At 34.2% G+C, this 16,128-nt stretch overlaps 1 long non-coding RNA gene across 2 annotated transcripts; it reads right to left on the bottom strand.

The window, feature by feature from the left end:
- Positions 1-200: 200 nt before the first annotated feature.
- Positions 201-5,241, bottom strand: LOC115289253. Of its 2 annotated transcripts, none has more exons than XR_003907511.1 (4): positions 5,176-5,241; positions 3,508-3,623; positions 1,587-1,668; positions 201-396 (listed from the first exon to the last, which is right to left on the bottom strand). It is a non-coding gene; the product is annotated as an uncharacterized LOC115289253 (long non-coding RNA). The 2 variants fall into 2 exon arrangements; XR_003907510.1 differs by lacking the exon at positions 5,176-5,241 and adding an exon at positions 5,101-5,168.
- Between the last annotated feature and the right edge of the window lie 10,887 nt (positions 5,242-16,128).

Here is a 16,128-nt window from a genome sequence, read left to right as displayed (position 1 = left end):
CAGCTCTGGTCTAATAATTTGGGATCTGGATTAAGAAACAAAAAACAATTCACCAATTGCAAAGACAATGTGACAAGGTGGTCTGTCATGGATACCACTGTCGGACAGATATGGGCATGCTCTCTGATTCCCCTGGACACTAGATTGTGAAATGAGACAAAATCTTTAAATCCTTGGTGCTTCAATTTTTCAGGCTTTAGTCTGCTAGGGCTGCAATAACAAATATTACAGATTTGGTTGCTTAGTCAACAGGAATTTGTTTTCTCTCACATTTATGGCGTCTGAAAGTCCGTGATCAAAGTGCCAGCTGATCTGGTCCCTCCTGAGGGCTCTCTTTCCGGCTTGCAGATGTTTGCATTCCCGCTGTGTCCTCAGATAGCCTTTCCTCTGTGACACCTGAAAAAGAACTCTGATCCTTCACAAGGACATCAATCCTATCACAGGAAGGCCCTGCCCTGTGGCCTCATTTAACCTCAGTTACCTCCTTATAGCTTTATCTCAAAATAAAATCACATTGAGAGTTAGGGCCCCAACAGAAATTTTAGGAGAGTACAATTCAGTGCTAACAATGTCAAACAAAAGAAATGAACACATGTTAAGCATGGCCCATTCTTTACCCTCTGCTTTGCCTTGACTAAAGTTTAGTCTGGTTTCTCTTTTACCTACAGACCCGTAAACTCTGCTTGGTCTAAAGCCTGATCAAGAACAAAAGTCAAGCATGCCTACCTTGTCAAACTTCTCCTGGAAATCGGCTGATCACAAGGATACATTTTTCCTATCAGACCCTACTGGTCATTTCGTTTCCCCACCAAAGAGTCTGCTTATATGTACTTGTCCCTGTTTCATCCTATTGAAGAAAAACCTTGTTTTGTTTGAATTGGATAGGGTCACAGATTTCTGAGATTAGAGCAGTCTCCCTATGCAGTATTGAGTTTTTCTAATTAAAGTCTCCCTCTCTCTAAGTCCAGATTTGTCCAGTTTGGCAAAGGTTAACAACGTCTATCATTGACTTATTTTGAGGTTTCCAAACCATCTGGCACAGTGTCTACTACATTGTAGGTGAATAGCTATGTATTCCTAAGCATTTGGCTTACTTTTGAAGTCTGTGTATTTCACAAATAATAATTTGAAATAGGTGTAAAAAGGTTGCTCAATTTCTCATATTCTCTCAAATAATAGGTAGACTTTGGAATTCTGCATCTTAAGAGGTCCCATTCCAGAGACTTCATGGAAAATTATCATACTTAAATTTGTAGTTGCATCCCGATATATGGAGTCACTAACATCAACATTTCCTAAGGCAACAAATATACTTATGGAATTTAAATGTATGATTTTATTACTTTGACTTCTAAGGCCTGTCAAAAAAAATCTTTACCATATGCACAATGATGAACATGAAATGAATGACTAATATATTCCCAAGTGTCATTACACTGATTTTTTTGGCACCAGCAAGCCTCCTGCCTTATCTTAGGAGAAGTTGCTATAAAGTAGTGTGAGAGAGGTGGTAATGAAGTTATATTTATGAAGTACTCACTACTGATGTGCTCAGTCTAATGCTTTAATTATGCTACATCATTTACCTTTAAAGTAGGTATTATCTCCATTTACACATCTAGGAATTAAGGATCAGAGAAGTCGAGTTCTTTGCTCAGGGTCACGCAGCTGCGTTAAAAAGAATAGTCAGGATTTAATCATAGCTCTATTTGTATACCCCATAAAGGGTTATCTTTTTACTGGAATATCCTGTATACCTATGAAGGAATCATTCATATCCCAACAGGCACATATGAAAAAGCTTTTGCTTTAGGAAATGAAGAGGTGAGACAGGAAAAAAGAGCTTTCAGGAAATAGAGAACATTTGCATTGTGTTATGATCATAGGGAAGTAGTTTTATGTAACTTAAAACAATTGATACTGCATTTTATTAGTGCAAATAACCATAAATGAAAAGTTAAATAACTGAGAGATCCTACTTCAAATGTTCATGAGGTAAGTTCTGTGATTAATTTCACACAGAGACCACTGTGTTAGTGTTTAAAGCTAAAATGTGCAAAATTTAAATTAATATGTTAATATGATCAAAACTATTTTGCATAATTAGGACAAAGCTTTTATGTTGTTGTGTTGACCATGAAACCTTCAATATTAAAAAAAGAGGAAACCACATTCAAATTCGATCTAACTAAAAGGGCACAAATACTTTAGCAAGAAATATTACAGATATTAAAAATAAGATAAAAAGCAACTTTTTGCATGGGAGGAATAATACTTAGAACCTAAATAAAAACTTGATGTTTTATAGAATGATTCATAATGTCAAATAGAAACAGCTTTGTTTTTGATTAATTGATTACTTAATTTTTAGATGTATACTCCTTCATAATGATATGCTGTCCTTAAGATATAGGTTAAATTATGCATAAATGAAAAAAATTGCATAACTTCTTTTATATACCAAGCAGTGTGACTGGGTCCAAATAGAACTTTTGTCTACTTACAGCTTTAGTCCATGAACTTATCACTAACATTCATTACCAAAAAAAAAAAAAAAAAAAGGAAGATCAATGATTTTATACTCCTCAAAAGAAACAGGCATCTATCAAAATAAAACTTATTTTATTTCTTAAATACTTTACATTAAAAAATCTTGACATTATTTAAAAAGTGGTTTATAAAATATTCTCTGAAAATAAGTTAAACTGGAGAGATTTATCTTTCCTGCAATATATGCCTACTCTTTCCTGAGCAAAATAAATGGCAACCTGGATGTTCTTACAATATTGCATATCATTTAAAATTCAAGTATTTTCTCATTGTCTTGTAAGTAATTTATCAAGTAATTGATCATGATTATAATTGCAATGATCTTGTTTCTAACTCATACTGCTATTTTATGATTTTATACTGGATTCATTTCTTAAGCCAAATAAAATAAAAAAGATATTGTGAATGTAGAAGTCCTTCCCTTCTATTTTCTGCCTTTTTCTTTAGCCCTTTTTCTTCCAGTAATTTTCTCATTTTGCTTTCTTGTTGCCCATCTTTTAATGGGATAATATCAACAGGCTCTTTTAAGTGTGCCAGTAACTAAATCATCCTCTGTAAGTGACATCTCAAGCAACCCTGTTCCTTTTGTGCATCACATCTGTGTGGGTCCCTGGAGGCTCAGTTAAAGTTTATTCTTATTAGAGCACAGAATGAATGTTATCTGAAAGCAGAAGTGCATCAAATTCAAATGATAATAAAGTAAAAGGATTTCAACTGTCCTTACTTACACAGTAACTTAGTAACCTAATGTCAGTGATTATATGTCTAAATAACATGCACATATAGCAAGCTACTTGACAGCAGGAAGAAACAATACATAAATATTTCAGTACCTTGGAGGAAACCCAACTTATAGCATTAAGTTGTGCCTGTTTAAAGTCTTTCCCAAAATGTATCATTTTCAATTCTTCCCCCAAGCCTGACTATATCTATCGTGATTTAATGAAGTAGAGTTACCATTGAATTTCATCTGTGTCAAGGGAATCTGAGCATTTCAATTATAATGGGATGTTTCTCTTCTTGATAACTAAATTTTATTCCTTGAAACGAAACATTTGCCACTACCTTTGTGTCTGTTGGCAAAGAAACACAGAGAAGTGTTATGAATATACATGATGTACAGTGATTAAAGAAAATCAGGGAAGGGCTATTTGTTCTTAATAACTAGCCTTTTATTACAAAGATAAATATTTTTGAAATTCAAAAATAAGTGATAAAAGCACAAAATAAATGAAAAATAAGGTACCATATTAACAGAATGACATTCACAAAAGAAAAAGCATTTTTTCCCCCACTGATAAACATCGCCAGGTAGTTCTAGCTACACGTTGGAGGTAACTTACACACAGCACATAGTAGAGGGCCAGTTCCCTCGGAGGTGCTTAATCATTGACGGCTAGTCTCTGAACTAATGATCAGTTGGTAATGTTGATTAAAAGCCAGAAAAATTGATTCCACATTTTATTATTTAATGTGATTTATTTTATTTTATTATTTTTTTATCTTTATTTTTGAGAGAGAGAGAGAGAGAGAGTCAGAGCACAACAGGGAGAGAGAGGATGACACAGAATTTGAAGCAGGCTCCAGGCTCAAAGCCATCAGCACAGAACCCAACGCAGGGCCTGAACCCACAGACCAGAGATCATGACCTGAGGCACCCAGGCGCCCCTGATTCCACATTTAAAAAATGTGTTTACATGGAGAAATTTGTGTCTCCTGTGTAATAAACATAAGTAGGTGATTATTTGTAACAATGAGTACTAATTAATATAGTGCAGTGCATAAAGATAAAAGAATAAAAGTTTTCTCTCAAAAAGAAGATTTATACAAAGATTACTTTATTTTTTCTGTATTAATACTTTCTGATGTTTTTATTGAAATAAAAAGTCAATTAATTATATTTCTTATAAAATAATTAGGAAAAACAGGTAAATCTTTAAAAAATACATGGTCTAAGTTCATAAATAGCTGCCACAAAATAGATGCATATGCCTTTACTTGATATAATTCTCCTACATTTTAATATAGTGTTGACTAATGAAAGGTAGTTAAATAAGTATTCAGAGGTCAGGAACACTTTAGTTCACAGCACAGATGCTCAAATACTTAGATTGTTTTTAATTCAAATTAATTATTAGATCATCAATACTTTTGAGCGCTATACACTTTAAAAATTTTGCTGGTACAAATGAATTCAGTGAAGAATAAAGCTTTTTTTTTTCCATTTTCTGAATATTACTTTAAAAGTCACCTTTTAAAAATATAGCTACTGTTTAGGGATACAAAAAATTTGAATGTTGTTTTACATTTTAATAAATAAGAATTCACATGTCTAGTTTCCTCTGATGGACACCACGAATGGCAAGTCAGGGCACACAGAGCTACCTTTGTGGCTACAGCAGTAAGTCATTTCACCTGTGGCACACTTGTGGATTTGTTACAGTTTGTAGAATGAATTAATAAATATCAAACTTGAAATCGTTGGGAACATAGGACACAGATTCTTATGAGAGACGTTAAATACGGGGAAGAATCACTGAGGAAGAGTACCAAGGGTATTGGATGCTGATCAGTTAGATGCTGTGCACCATATTAATAAGGGCTTATCTGGAACATATTTTTAACCTTTGAGCAATATCCAGAGCTACCATCCTCCAGGCTGATGCAGTTCCTGCACAAGAGCCCCTCATCTGGTGAGCAGAAGAACGGGAAAGTGATAGGTTCCGCTTACTCTCTGTCAGTGAAAAAAACAGCATAGCTGGTAGTGTTGCTTTTATTTTTATTTTATTTTATTTTTTATTTTTCTAACGGTTTCAAGAGTAGAATTTAGTGATTTATCACTTACGTATAACATCTGAGGCTCAAACCGACAAGTGTCCTCCTTAATACCCATCACCCATTTAGCTCATCCCCCCATGCACTTCACCTCCAGCAACCCTGCTTGTTCTATTTAAGAGTCTCTGCTTTTATCTTATTTTTGCTTCCCTTCCCCTATGTTCATCTGTTTTGTTCCTTAAATTCCACATATAAGTGAGATCATATATTTGTCTTTCTCTGGCTGACTTATTTCACTTAGCATAATACACTCTAGTTCTATCCACGTTGTTGTAAATGACAAGATTTCATTCTTTTTGATTGCTATATGTATATACATAACATATATAATGAAATAGTACTTGGCAATCAATAGTGGAATATATATATATATATATATGTGTGTGTGTGTGTGTATATATATATATATATATATATATATATATATATATACCACTTCTTCTTTATCCATCCGTCAATGGACCTTTGGGCTCCATAATTTGGCTATTGTTGATAGTGCTGCTATAAACACTAAGATGTGTGTGCCCCTTGAATCAGTATTTTTGTATCCTTTGGATAAATATCAAGTTGTGCAATTGCATAGTAATTGGGTAGCTCTATTTTTAATTTTTGAGAAACTTCCATACTGTTCTCCAGAGTGGCTGCACCAATTTGCAGTGCAGAAATGTTCCTCTTTCTTTTCATCCTTGCCAACATCTGTTGTTCCCTGAGTTGTTCATTTTAGTCATTCTGATAAGTGTCAGGGGGGCATTTCATTTTGGTTTTCATTTGTAGTTTCCTGATGCTGAATGATGTTGAGCACCTTTTCATGTGTCCCCTGGCCATCTGGATGTCTTCTTTGGAAACGTGTCTGTTCATGTCTTTTGCCCATTTCTTCACTAGATTATTTGGTTTTTGGATGTTGAGTTTGATAAGCTCCTTATAGATTTTGGATAAAAAACCTTTATCCGATATGTTATTTGCAAATATTTTCTCCCATTCGTCAGTTGCCTTTTAGTTTTGTTGATTGTTTCAACTTTTAGTGTTTTAATTCATGCACTTCTACCTAGAATACTAACATTCAAATCCTAACTCGACCTTTTATTGGCTATTTAGTTTTGGGCAACTTAGCTAACCTCTATAAACATAATTTTCCTTTCATGTAAACTAGGGACAATGAGGATGTTTTCCACATTGGATTGTGTGGGAAAAAAGAAAAGAAAAGAAAGGCAAATGCTTAACATAATAGTGCTAAATTAATGACTATTTTAGTCTATATAAAAATGCCATGTTTATGAGGATAATATTTGCAAGGGTTTCTAAAATAAGATGCAGTTATACTATTATGCAGTGTATTCTACAGTGATGGGTAAAAAGTGTATAAATGTTTTCCACTAATTGGCAGGTGTGAAAACATCTACAAAATACTTCTGTGGTTTAAAGTTGAAAAAAGGAGCTTGAACCCTCTTCAGTGTCACTACCATAACCAGAGTTGGAGGACATGATCTATTCTCCTGATAAGGAGCCAGTGATCTCTCAGGTCTTATTCCTAAATAAGCCTCTAGGCAATAAAACCTCACTAATAGGCATTGTATCATGAGGGCATGGAAAATATATCCCCACAAGTTAGATCTCTGTGTGCCAAGGGAAAGTCATAAAAGAGGGCAATTGTAATATCTCAAGGACTTAAACTCAGGAACCCTGAAAGGTTACCAATGGCTTTCTCATCAGAACAACAGGCTTCTTCTCAGGGGTCAAAAAGATAAATGACTTTGAAAAATACAATATTTTAACATAATTTTCTTTTTAAATTAATTTGAACTGAGAAAATAAGCCGCTATTAAATATACGTGGGTTTGGTAGTGAGCCTGAGAAAATAGTCAAGAAGTTAGACAGTTCCAATGTTTGAGAGTTTTGTTTAATGAGCTTTGTAATGTGTTGGGGGGTAAGAGGTAATGCTCCAGATGGAACAAAGTTAAGTTTCTAGGACTGTGTTACAATTATGTTGAGCCTATTGACAAGTGGAAGTTATAATGATCTGTAAGGCAAAGGCAAAATTATCAGGATTTTTGTGGCTTCAGAAGGATAACTATTGGAAATATTTAATTTGTAATAGTAAGCATGGAGCTTGATTAAGGATAATATTTGCTTACATGTTAATAGTCATTCAATGATAAGATATAAGATAATTATTCTAAGATTGAGAAAATGATATATGCCTCGATTATGACTTCTTCCTGAGAGAACAAATTTACATGGGTAAACCAAACTAGTACAATAATAAAGATGGTACATTACACATTCTCTGGCATTCAGAGAATCAAATGCTCATTGAAAATCTCACATTTTACTCTACAGAATATATTGGTTTCTTAGTTATTATTTATAGTATGAACAGGACATTATATTTTTTTACAGATACAATCAAATTGCTAGGGAAAGGGGATTAGTTATTCAGATATTTTTCACACACATTTTTAACAAATGTTCTAAGGGTTAGTTACAATCTTCTCTTTAGCCAAGAGAAAATTAATTGAATACAACAGCGTATTGGTTTGTTACTTCTCTTATCTTTTTGTAACTTCTAGTATGGTCTATGACTACAATTATCTCAATATTCATTAACAAATTTTTTAAAAAATCACAACACTGGTAAGATCATTACAAAATTTATTTTGTAGTAAATATTTTGTTGTGAATTCATTTATTCCTTCTACTTTCTGGTTGCTATGATTTATCATTTGAGAATACACCTCAAATTTCTCTCCACATGACCACTGCAATCACTCATGATGCAACCATGCATTTAACAATATTTACTGAGTATTACATAATCCTCAATCATTGTGCCAAATTCAGCATAAAACGTATTTTTTTGAGCTTGGAATTGTGAACTTATTAAATGAATGCTGCCAGACATGCTAAATATATAACTAAAGATTGCCAATGTGAATTGTCTAATAAAAATATAAGAAAAAGAAGACATAAAGCTTAATTTGCAAGGCAAATAAAGGATTGATATAGATTATGCATTATTGATTTATTCATATTTAAAAGTGGTATAGCTTAGTATAAGAGAAAATATTTGAAGAATTTCTAGAATTCTTTAAAAGAAATTTTGTATGGCTTATGGAATAGGTGAGCAATTTAGCAAAATAGACTTTTACTACTATAAACATTGCTCTGGGCTAATTCTGTCCTAAATCATGGCAACATACAATTACAAGGACTTTCACAGATTAAAAAAACATTCAGACTGAATAGAATGGCACTTGGCATACATAATAGATTTGTTTCAAAACATTAAAAATTACAATTTACTTCATTATTTAATCTTCTGCTGTGTTGGTTGGCTTTGATAAAGTGAAAAATAGCGCTTCTGACAGCTAGAGTGTCAGAATTGAGACATGTAACAGAGACCAAACCTTTTCTAAATGGACTACATTGTAACTTATAAAACAGATGAATGGTTTCAAACCAAACCAGGATGTTCATCACGGAATAAGCTTAAACTCTTTCCAGTTCATTTGATACACATATTCTAAGAAAATGTTATAGTAACTCCTCAATGGATTCATGTATTATAAAGATAAGATGGCTGACTATTCTCAATACGCTAGTTTATAATTTCTTACAATCTCCGACATGATCATTTCATGATTAAATTCTGTCCTTCAAACTTTATTAGGACCCATTCCTTAAGGCTACTTTTTGAGATGTCCCAGAATTTTCTATATTGTGGGACCTTTCTTGCTATAGCATGTACTAAACCTAACTCTGTTGATTTTGTACATTCCTCTTAGTCTCTGGATGATGGATTTACACAGTTCATTTAAGTGCAGATGTTTTGGGTTTTAGTTTTTACACGTGCTAATAATGAAATTTGATATCAGAAATGTATAACAGGTTATATTGTGGGCTCCATCTCATGTAATTTAAAAATAAAGATTTGGATTAAAGTTAGGTCTAGAATCAACAGCAGAATTTGTAGATCTTCTCTCTAGTGCTTGAACATTAATATGTCTCACCATTGACCTGTTTCTTTTGGTGTCGGGAACTTTTCCTTTCGAGCTGTATTCTTTATTCTTTGTGTCCTTATTATTAAAAAATATTATGGTCACATAAAATCTTTGGAAGACCTTCTCTATGTCTTAAAAAACTGATTTCTTTTGAAATTCTTTTAGTTTTAAAGAAAACTTGAAAGATGTACAGAGTTCTTTATAGCCTACAGATTCTCCCAATATTAACGTATTACATAATCATAGAACTTTTGTCAAAACTGGAACATTATCATTAGTGTGTTACTGTCAGCTGAACTATATACTTTACCAAGATTCCCACTATTATCCTTTTACTGTTCCATAATCCAATCCAGGATATCATATTACACTTAGTCATCATGTTTCTGTAGACTTTTCTGTCCTACTGCAGCTTCTCAGTCTTTACTTGTTTCTTACGGTTTTGACAAGTTTGAAGGCTATTGGTCAGGTATTTAGAATATCCCCTCAGTTGGGTTTGTCTGATGTTTTTTGTCATGAAACTTCATGAAATCAATATGATTTATTACTAGTGATGCCAACTTTGATCATTTGATTAAAGTAGTGTTTGCCAGCTTTCTTCACTTTATTATTTTCCTTTTCACATACTCTTATCATTTGGAAGTAAGTTATTAAGTTCAACCCACAATCAGGTGTGGGAAACAAGCTCTTCCTCTTGAGAAGGGGGAAGTGATGACACATAATATTTAGAATTTTTTCTCCAGGAAAGATTCTCCCTTTATTTATTCAGTGTCTTGTTGGATTCATGTATGTTTATTTCATAATTTGAGTTATAATACAACACTACATTATTTAAATTTTGACTCGAATATTTTGTGCTTGTCCACTGAGAGTGCATGCAGGTGATTCCTGTGTTCTTCCATTCCTTCCTCTTCTTCCCTTCACCTTGTACTTCCTTAACGTTCTGGCATTACGAGATGTTCCAGACATTTGTATTCTTCCTACCCAGGCCCTAGAATTAGCTATTTATTCAAGGAGACCTGGTTCCTTTTAATGGAAAATGTTATATATAAAAAACAAAATCTGAAAATCAGATACCTATTTTTTGATAGCTTACCATAGTATATATTCTACTCCACATATAGAATCAAAATAATAATAAAATTAATTTCAAAGCCATTCTCACTTCTAAAATACCATCATATGGAAGTTAATTACATGAGGAACATTCAGAGAATATAAAATCAGTGTTGTTATTGGGGGTAACAGCAGTGATATTTGGGTCTGGTGGCAGCTACTGACTTTCCAATTGAGTGATCAGTATGTTTCTGGAAGTTCTTCCTAGTAGGATCTGGTTTCTCCAGCTCTTAAATGACTTTGCAAATGCCTGTTAGCAAACCTGTAATGATCTTTTCGTCCTTAAAATAGCTGCAGAGTTCTATTGTCTGAAACTAAGAATGTTAATCCACACACTGATTGAGGGAGATAAAGTACCAAACACAGGTCACCAAGTCAGGGCAGATACTGCATCTTAGAGTGACATCTAATCACTCTGTAAAACCACAGCTATGAAGGAAAGAAGATCAAATTTAGAATAAGTACCCAGCCTACTCATCTAGACATAATTAATAAGACCTCTCAATTTCATCATCTTTAATCATGGATTTGAGCCATCAATGTAAGTTCATCATGAAGTATACCACTTTTCAGGGGTATACATATTAGATTGCAAACTTGCACACATGAATCATTTGTAGCTTATACAAACCTGATACCAGCCATGTCCTTTTTATAATTTTTGACTCAGTGTTATAGACTTACCTGATATTATGGAAATACTGATTAATTAGTATTACTTTGTGGTGAGCACCTCAAGTAAAATGGTCATATAATTTCCAGATGGTTAGATATTTAGTTTCTACTGAAGTCCCAAAGCAATTCCAGAGATATTTTCAATAGCAGAAGGTATTCTTACTGAAGTATACATGAAATTGGTCAAAAGTCTCTGGTTTCTCTTTTATAATTCTCTTGTTTGAGACATTTTAACACTGTAGTATGCCACTGTCTTCACTTTGTAGGGTCTACCAGATGGCAAAGCCACATTTCAAAGACACTTGATCTAAAGCATGGGATGGCACAAGATTTTTCTCTTATATTAGACTGTTTTTACTTTCTCATAGTTTCTTTCTTTCTTTCTTCTTTCTTTTTCTTTCTATCTTTCTCTCTTTCTCTCTTTCTTTCTTTCTTTCTTTCTTTCTTTCTTTCTTTCTGTCTTTCTTTCTTTCTCTCTCTCTCTCTCTTTCTTTCTTTCCTCCTCTCTTCCTTTCTTTCTCTCTCTCTCTCTCTCTCTCTCTCTCTCTCTCTCTCTTTCTTTCTTTCCTCCTCTCTTTCTTTCTTTCTTTCTTTCTTTCTTTCTTTCTTTCTTTCTTTCTTTCTTTCTTTCTTTCTTTCTTTCTCTCTTTCTTTCTAGTAGGCTCCGTACCCAGTGCAGAGCCCAATGTGGGGCTGAACACATAACCCCGAGATCAAGACCTGAGCTGAGATCAAGAGCCTCTGACACTTAACTGACCGAGCCACGCAGGCGCCCTCAGACTGTTCTTAAAGGCTGAACATGTGAGTTATTAAGAAAATTATTTCCATAAGGAAGTACCTTACGGCCTGCCTCCAAAGTCTTTAGCACTGAACCTCTTTTTAGGTGCAAGGAGGATTAATAAGCAGCAATGTGTATACCATATATACACATGTCACTGGTTTCTCTTCTATGGATCCTATGAGCATGAGAAGGTAATGTTGGTAGACCAGGATGGTGTCCCATGGGATGGAGAGGGGTCTTGTACTCTGTGTACCATATTGTACAGGAACTGATGTATCACTGAGGCGGTAGAGTAAAATGTGCTCCCCCATTTTGCAAAAAAGGCAAACGGGTTCTGGTAGGTTTTGTGTACCTTATGGAATGTGTTATCCTCATCAATAGCTACATTCCAAATATCAGAGGCTGTATTAATTACAATAGTTCACTTCAAAAATCAAAGGTTAATATCAGTTTCCATCTTCAGCTATAATAAATTACAACAAAATTAGTGACTTAAATAAAAAAAATATCTTACAGCTTTGTATATCAGATATCCAAAATGGGTCTCACTGGGCTAAAATCAAGTGTGGGCAGGACTGTTTCTTTCTGGAGGCTCTAGAGGAGAATTTACTTCCTTGCCTTTTCCATCTGTATTCCTTAGCTCATTCATGGGTTCCTTCCCCATTTTTAAAGACATAGTAACATAGTGTCTCTCTGACCCTGTTTCCATCTTCATAGCTCTCTTCTTACCAACCTGGGAAAATTCTTCACTTCTAAAGATTCATGTGGTTAGCTTGGGCCCACCTGAATAATCCAGGATAAGCTCTCAATATCAACTAATTACATTTGTAAAACCCCATTTACAGATTCTGGGGATTAGGGAATGACCAAACAGCCTAGAGGAGGCACTATTCTACCTATCACATCATATTTAGTTATACTTGTAACTGCAGTGCTATTTAGTCTCCGTCTTATATTATTCTCTAGGAATACACAAGCTTTTTACTAATCAATCTGAAGAAGTGAACTGGACTGAACGAGACTGCTATTATGCCTGTGACTTTTAAGCCTTTGGTGATTAAGTCATTTATACTTACCCAAGAATGATGACAGTGATGTCAATGATGATGATAATGACAACTTGGCTGGGCTGGGTTCCTCAACTGAATTCCAGTTGTTTTTTCATACTATATTATTTCTAGGCTAGGACACCATGTTGGACTATCCATTTTTGTTATATTTTCAAGAACTGGAAAAATGATCAGACATTAGAGTCAAGGGTCCAAATTTCTTACTCCCTCAAATTCCTACTATAATATCCACCTTACAATAATATTTTAGATTTCTACTAACTATAGTTGGCTTGGAGTTAAGATAATTTTCTCAAAATCTTTATTTTCATGTTTCCTTCACTAACTTCTCTGTGGGAAATGTAAGCAATGTAAAGGACCCAATGTCCCTTATAATCAAGGTAGACCATAGGTAGACCCTAGGACTGATAAATGAAGTCAATTATATGATTTTTTGAGGAGTTTTGACCTTTTTATGGTTGTCATTCAAGTCAAAACAAAATTATTTGTCAATCTTTGAATTGCTTTGATTTTACAGAGAAACTTAGTTGTCTTTCATTTTAATTCCTAGGAATCCATTGACTGTCAGAGTCCTCTGCATACTGTACCATTCCCTAAGTCCTGACTACAGAGAGTAGTCTGAGGACAGTCATGATGACCACACACACCTCACTTCTGAAGAAAGTGAGCTCTTATAGCTAAAGATTCCTCTGGTTACAATTAAGAACAGAAACCCCCATTGGATTAAAAGCTCTATTTCTAGTACAGAAAAAACAGTGACAGAGCAAGTTTCAAAGATTCTTATTCTCCTGTCATCATTTTATCCTATACATATCTATTTCTATCTATCTATTTCTTTCTATCTATCTATCTATCTATCTATCTATCTATCTATCTATCTATCACTTACCTAGAGAAAGAGAAAGAATTGTCAAAGCCTGTGAACCAGGAAAGACCATATAGGGTAAAAGACCATACAGGACAAAAGAAATAAAATATCTCTATCTCTGCAGACTTACAAGCTGCCCCTCTATATTATATTATTTATAAGCTTCCAAGGCCACAGAGCATGTGTTAGACTTTGGAGAAGAGTCACATTACCTGCTAATTAATGTAACTAACCTCTTTGCTTTTTAAATTAATAAAGCACGTGGATTCTGTAGCAACTATTTTGGCTTTTCACTGGCCATTTTTCCTCTTATTCTTATATCTTGAACTGTGTTCAAGACTGATGTGTTCATTTCATAGCTAGGTTTTAAGAATGTGACATATTTTTTTATTTGTTTAGTTCTCTTCACTCATTAGCCTGATGGCTAATATTGGGGTCATTTTTGCTCCCCTTTTCCCAGAAGGTTTTCATGTTGATGGTTCTAGCTTAGGGTATGTGCTCACTGAGACTAAGTGACACTGAAATGGAAACATGCTGATCTGCAGGTGACACCATACATACTGATGGATAGAACTGGGTTATGAGATGTTCAGCATAAGTACTTTTTTATTGTCACTGAGGATAGAGATTGGAGGATAGGGAAGAAAAGTTAAGATATAGTGTCTAAAGGAATCAGGGTACCATTTTTAAAAATTTATTTTTAATATTATTATTTTTTACCTTTTGATCTCTTTCACCCATTTCTGTCACCTCTATACCCTACTTCTGGCCACCACCAATTATCTGTTTTCTATATATATATATAAGCTTGTCTGTTTGTTTCTACATATAAGAGAGATCAAATGGTATTTGTCTTTCTCTGTCTGATTTAGTTCATGTAGCATAGTGTCCTCAAGGCCCATCCCTATTGTCACAAATGGGAATATTTTGTTCATTTTTAATGACTGAATAATAATCCATTATATGTGTATGTATGTACACACACATATATGCCCATATATACAAATATGCTATATATAAAAAAGCAATTAAAAGCCACAGTATGTTCTAATATTTCTTTATTATCTCTCTTAAAAATTTTTCAAAAATTATCTTGGGGTGTGCTTAATATTTTTCAAAATCAGATGGTTTTGGTCCCATATAGATCTAATGGTGATTCTATTATTGTTGAAATACTAACTTCATCCCTTTAAAAATTATTTAAATATTTTAGTTCAAACTTCAATTCATCATTATCTTAGCACTTTTGTTTTTATGATTTTCCTCAACTAACTTTAAAAAGCAGTTCAAACTAAATTGTTCTTATAGCTATAAGATTGACAGATTTATATAAAAAAGTATTTGTTATTTACTTATTCCTGGATATAATTTTGATGTGCTAGTTTGTATTGTTTGTAACAACTTGTAGTCTTGCTGATTCTCCTATTTATTTTTGGTGCATACAGTCTAACACATTGCATTCTTGTAACATAATTAATCCTTTATAATGGTGGCTCAACTTTAGTAGTATTATATGATACCAAAGATAATAGTCAAAATATAAACATCCAATATTGCATGCATTCCTGAGAACAGTTGACTAATAATATTTATTACTGCCTTTCTTAATCTTCCCATAAAATACTACAGTAAGCAGAATGACCCACACAGGTGCACACACCCTAATTCCTATATTTAGTTGCCAAGCAAAAATGACGTTCCGATTGTAACTAGGAATAAAGACTTAAGATAGGAAGAGTCACCTGGACTATCCAGGTGGGCCCAATCTAATTTCCTGAGACCTGAAACAAAGAATTTTCTCTAGCCAGGGGGAGAAGAGATGAGGCAGAAGGGAAAAAAAGAGATTCAAAATGTGGGGGGGAACTCAATGCCCTATGGCTGGTTCGAAGATGAAAGGGGCCAAGTGAAAAGAAATGCAGGTGGTCTGAAGATGCTGAAAGGCTCCCAGCTGACAGTCAGCAAGGAAATGAAATGCCCAACAATAAACCACCAGAGTCCAGAGTCAAAGCCAAGCGGCAAGGGTCGTTTATTGCAGGTTCGAACCCGGGATCTCTGCACTCTCCACGCCGATAGAGCCGGGAGAGAGAGAGAGAGAGCCCCGAGCAGGAGATTTACACTCTTTTTTATAGGCAGATACAAACAAGTTTGGGGCGTAACCCAGCCACAGCACAAGCATTGGTCAAAGTTAAGGTTTAAACACTCAGCCTCTTTTGATTGGGTCCCGCCATAACCTGA

The sequence above is a fragment of the Suricata suricatta genome, chromosome 4 (genome assembly GCF_006229205.1).
Source record: "Suricata suricatta isolate VVHF042 chromosome 4, meerkat_22Aug2017_6uvM2_HiC, whole genome shotgun sequence".
NCBI lineage: Eukaryota > Metazoa > Chordata > Mammalia > Carnivora > Herpestidae > Suricata > Suricata suricatta.
The sequence above is the reverse complement of the archived record's forward strand: the minus strand, read 5'-3'. Positions and strand labels throughout refer to the sequence as shown.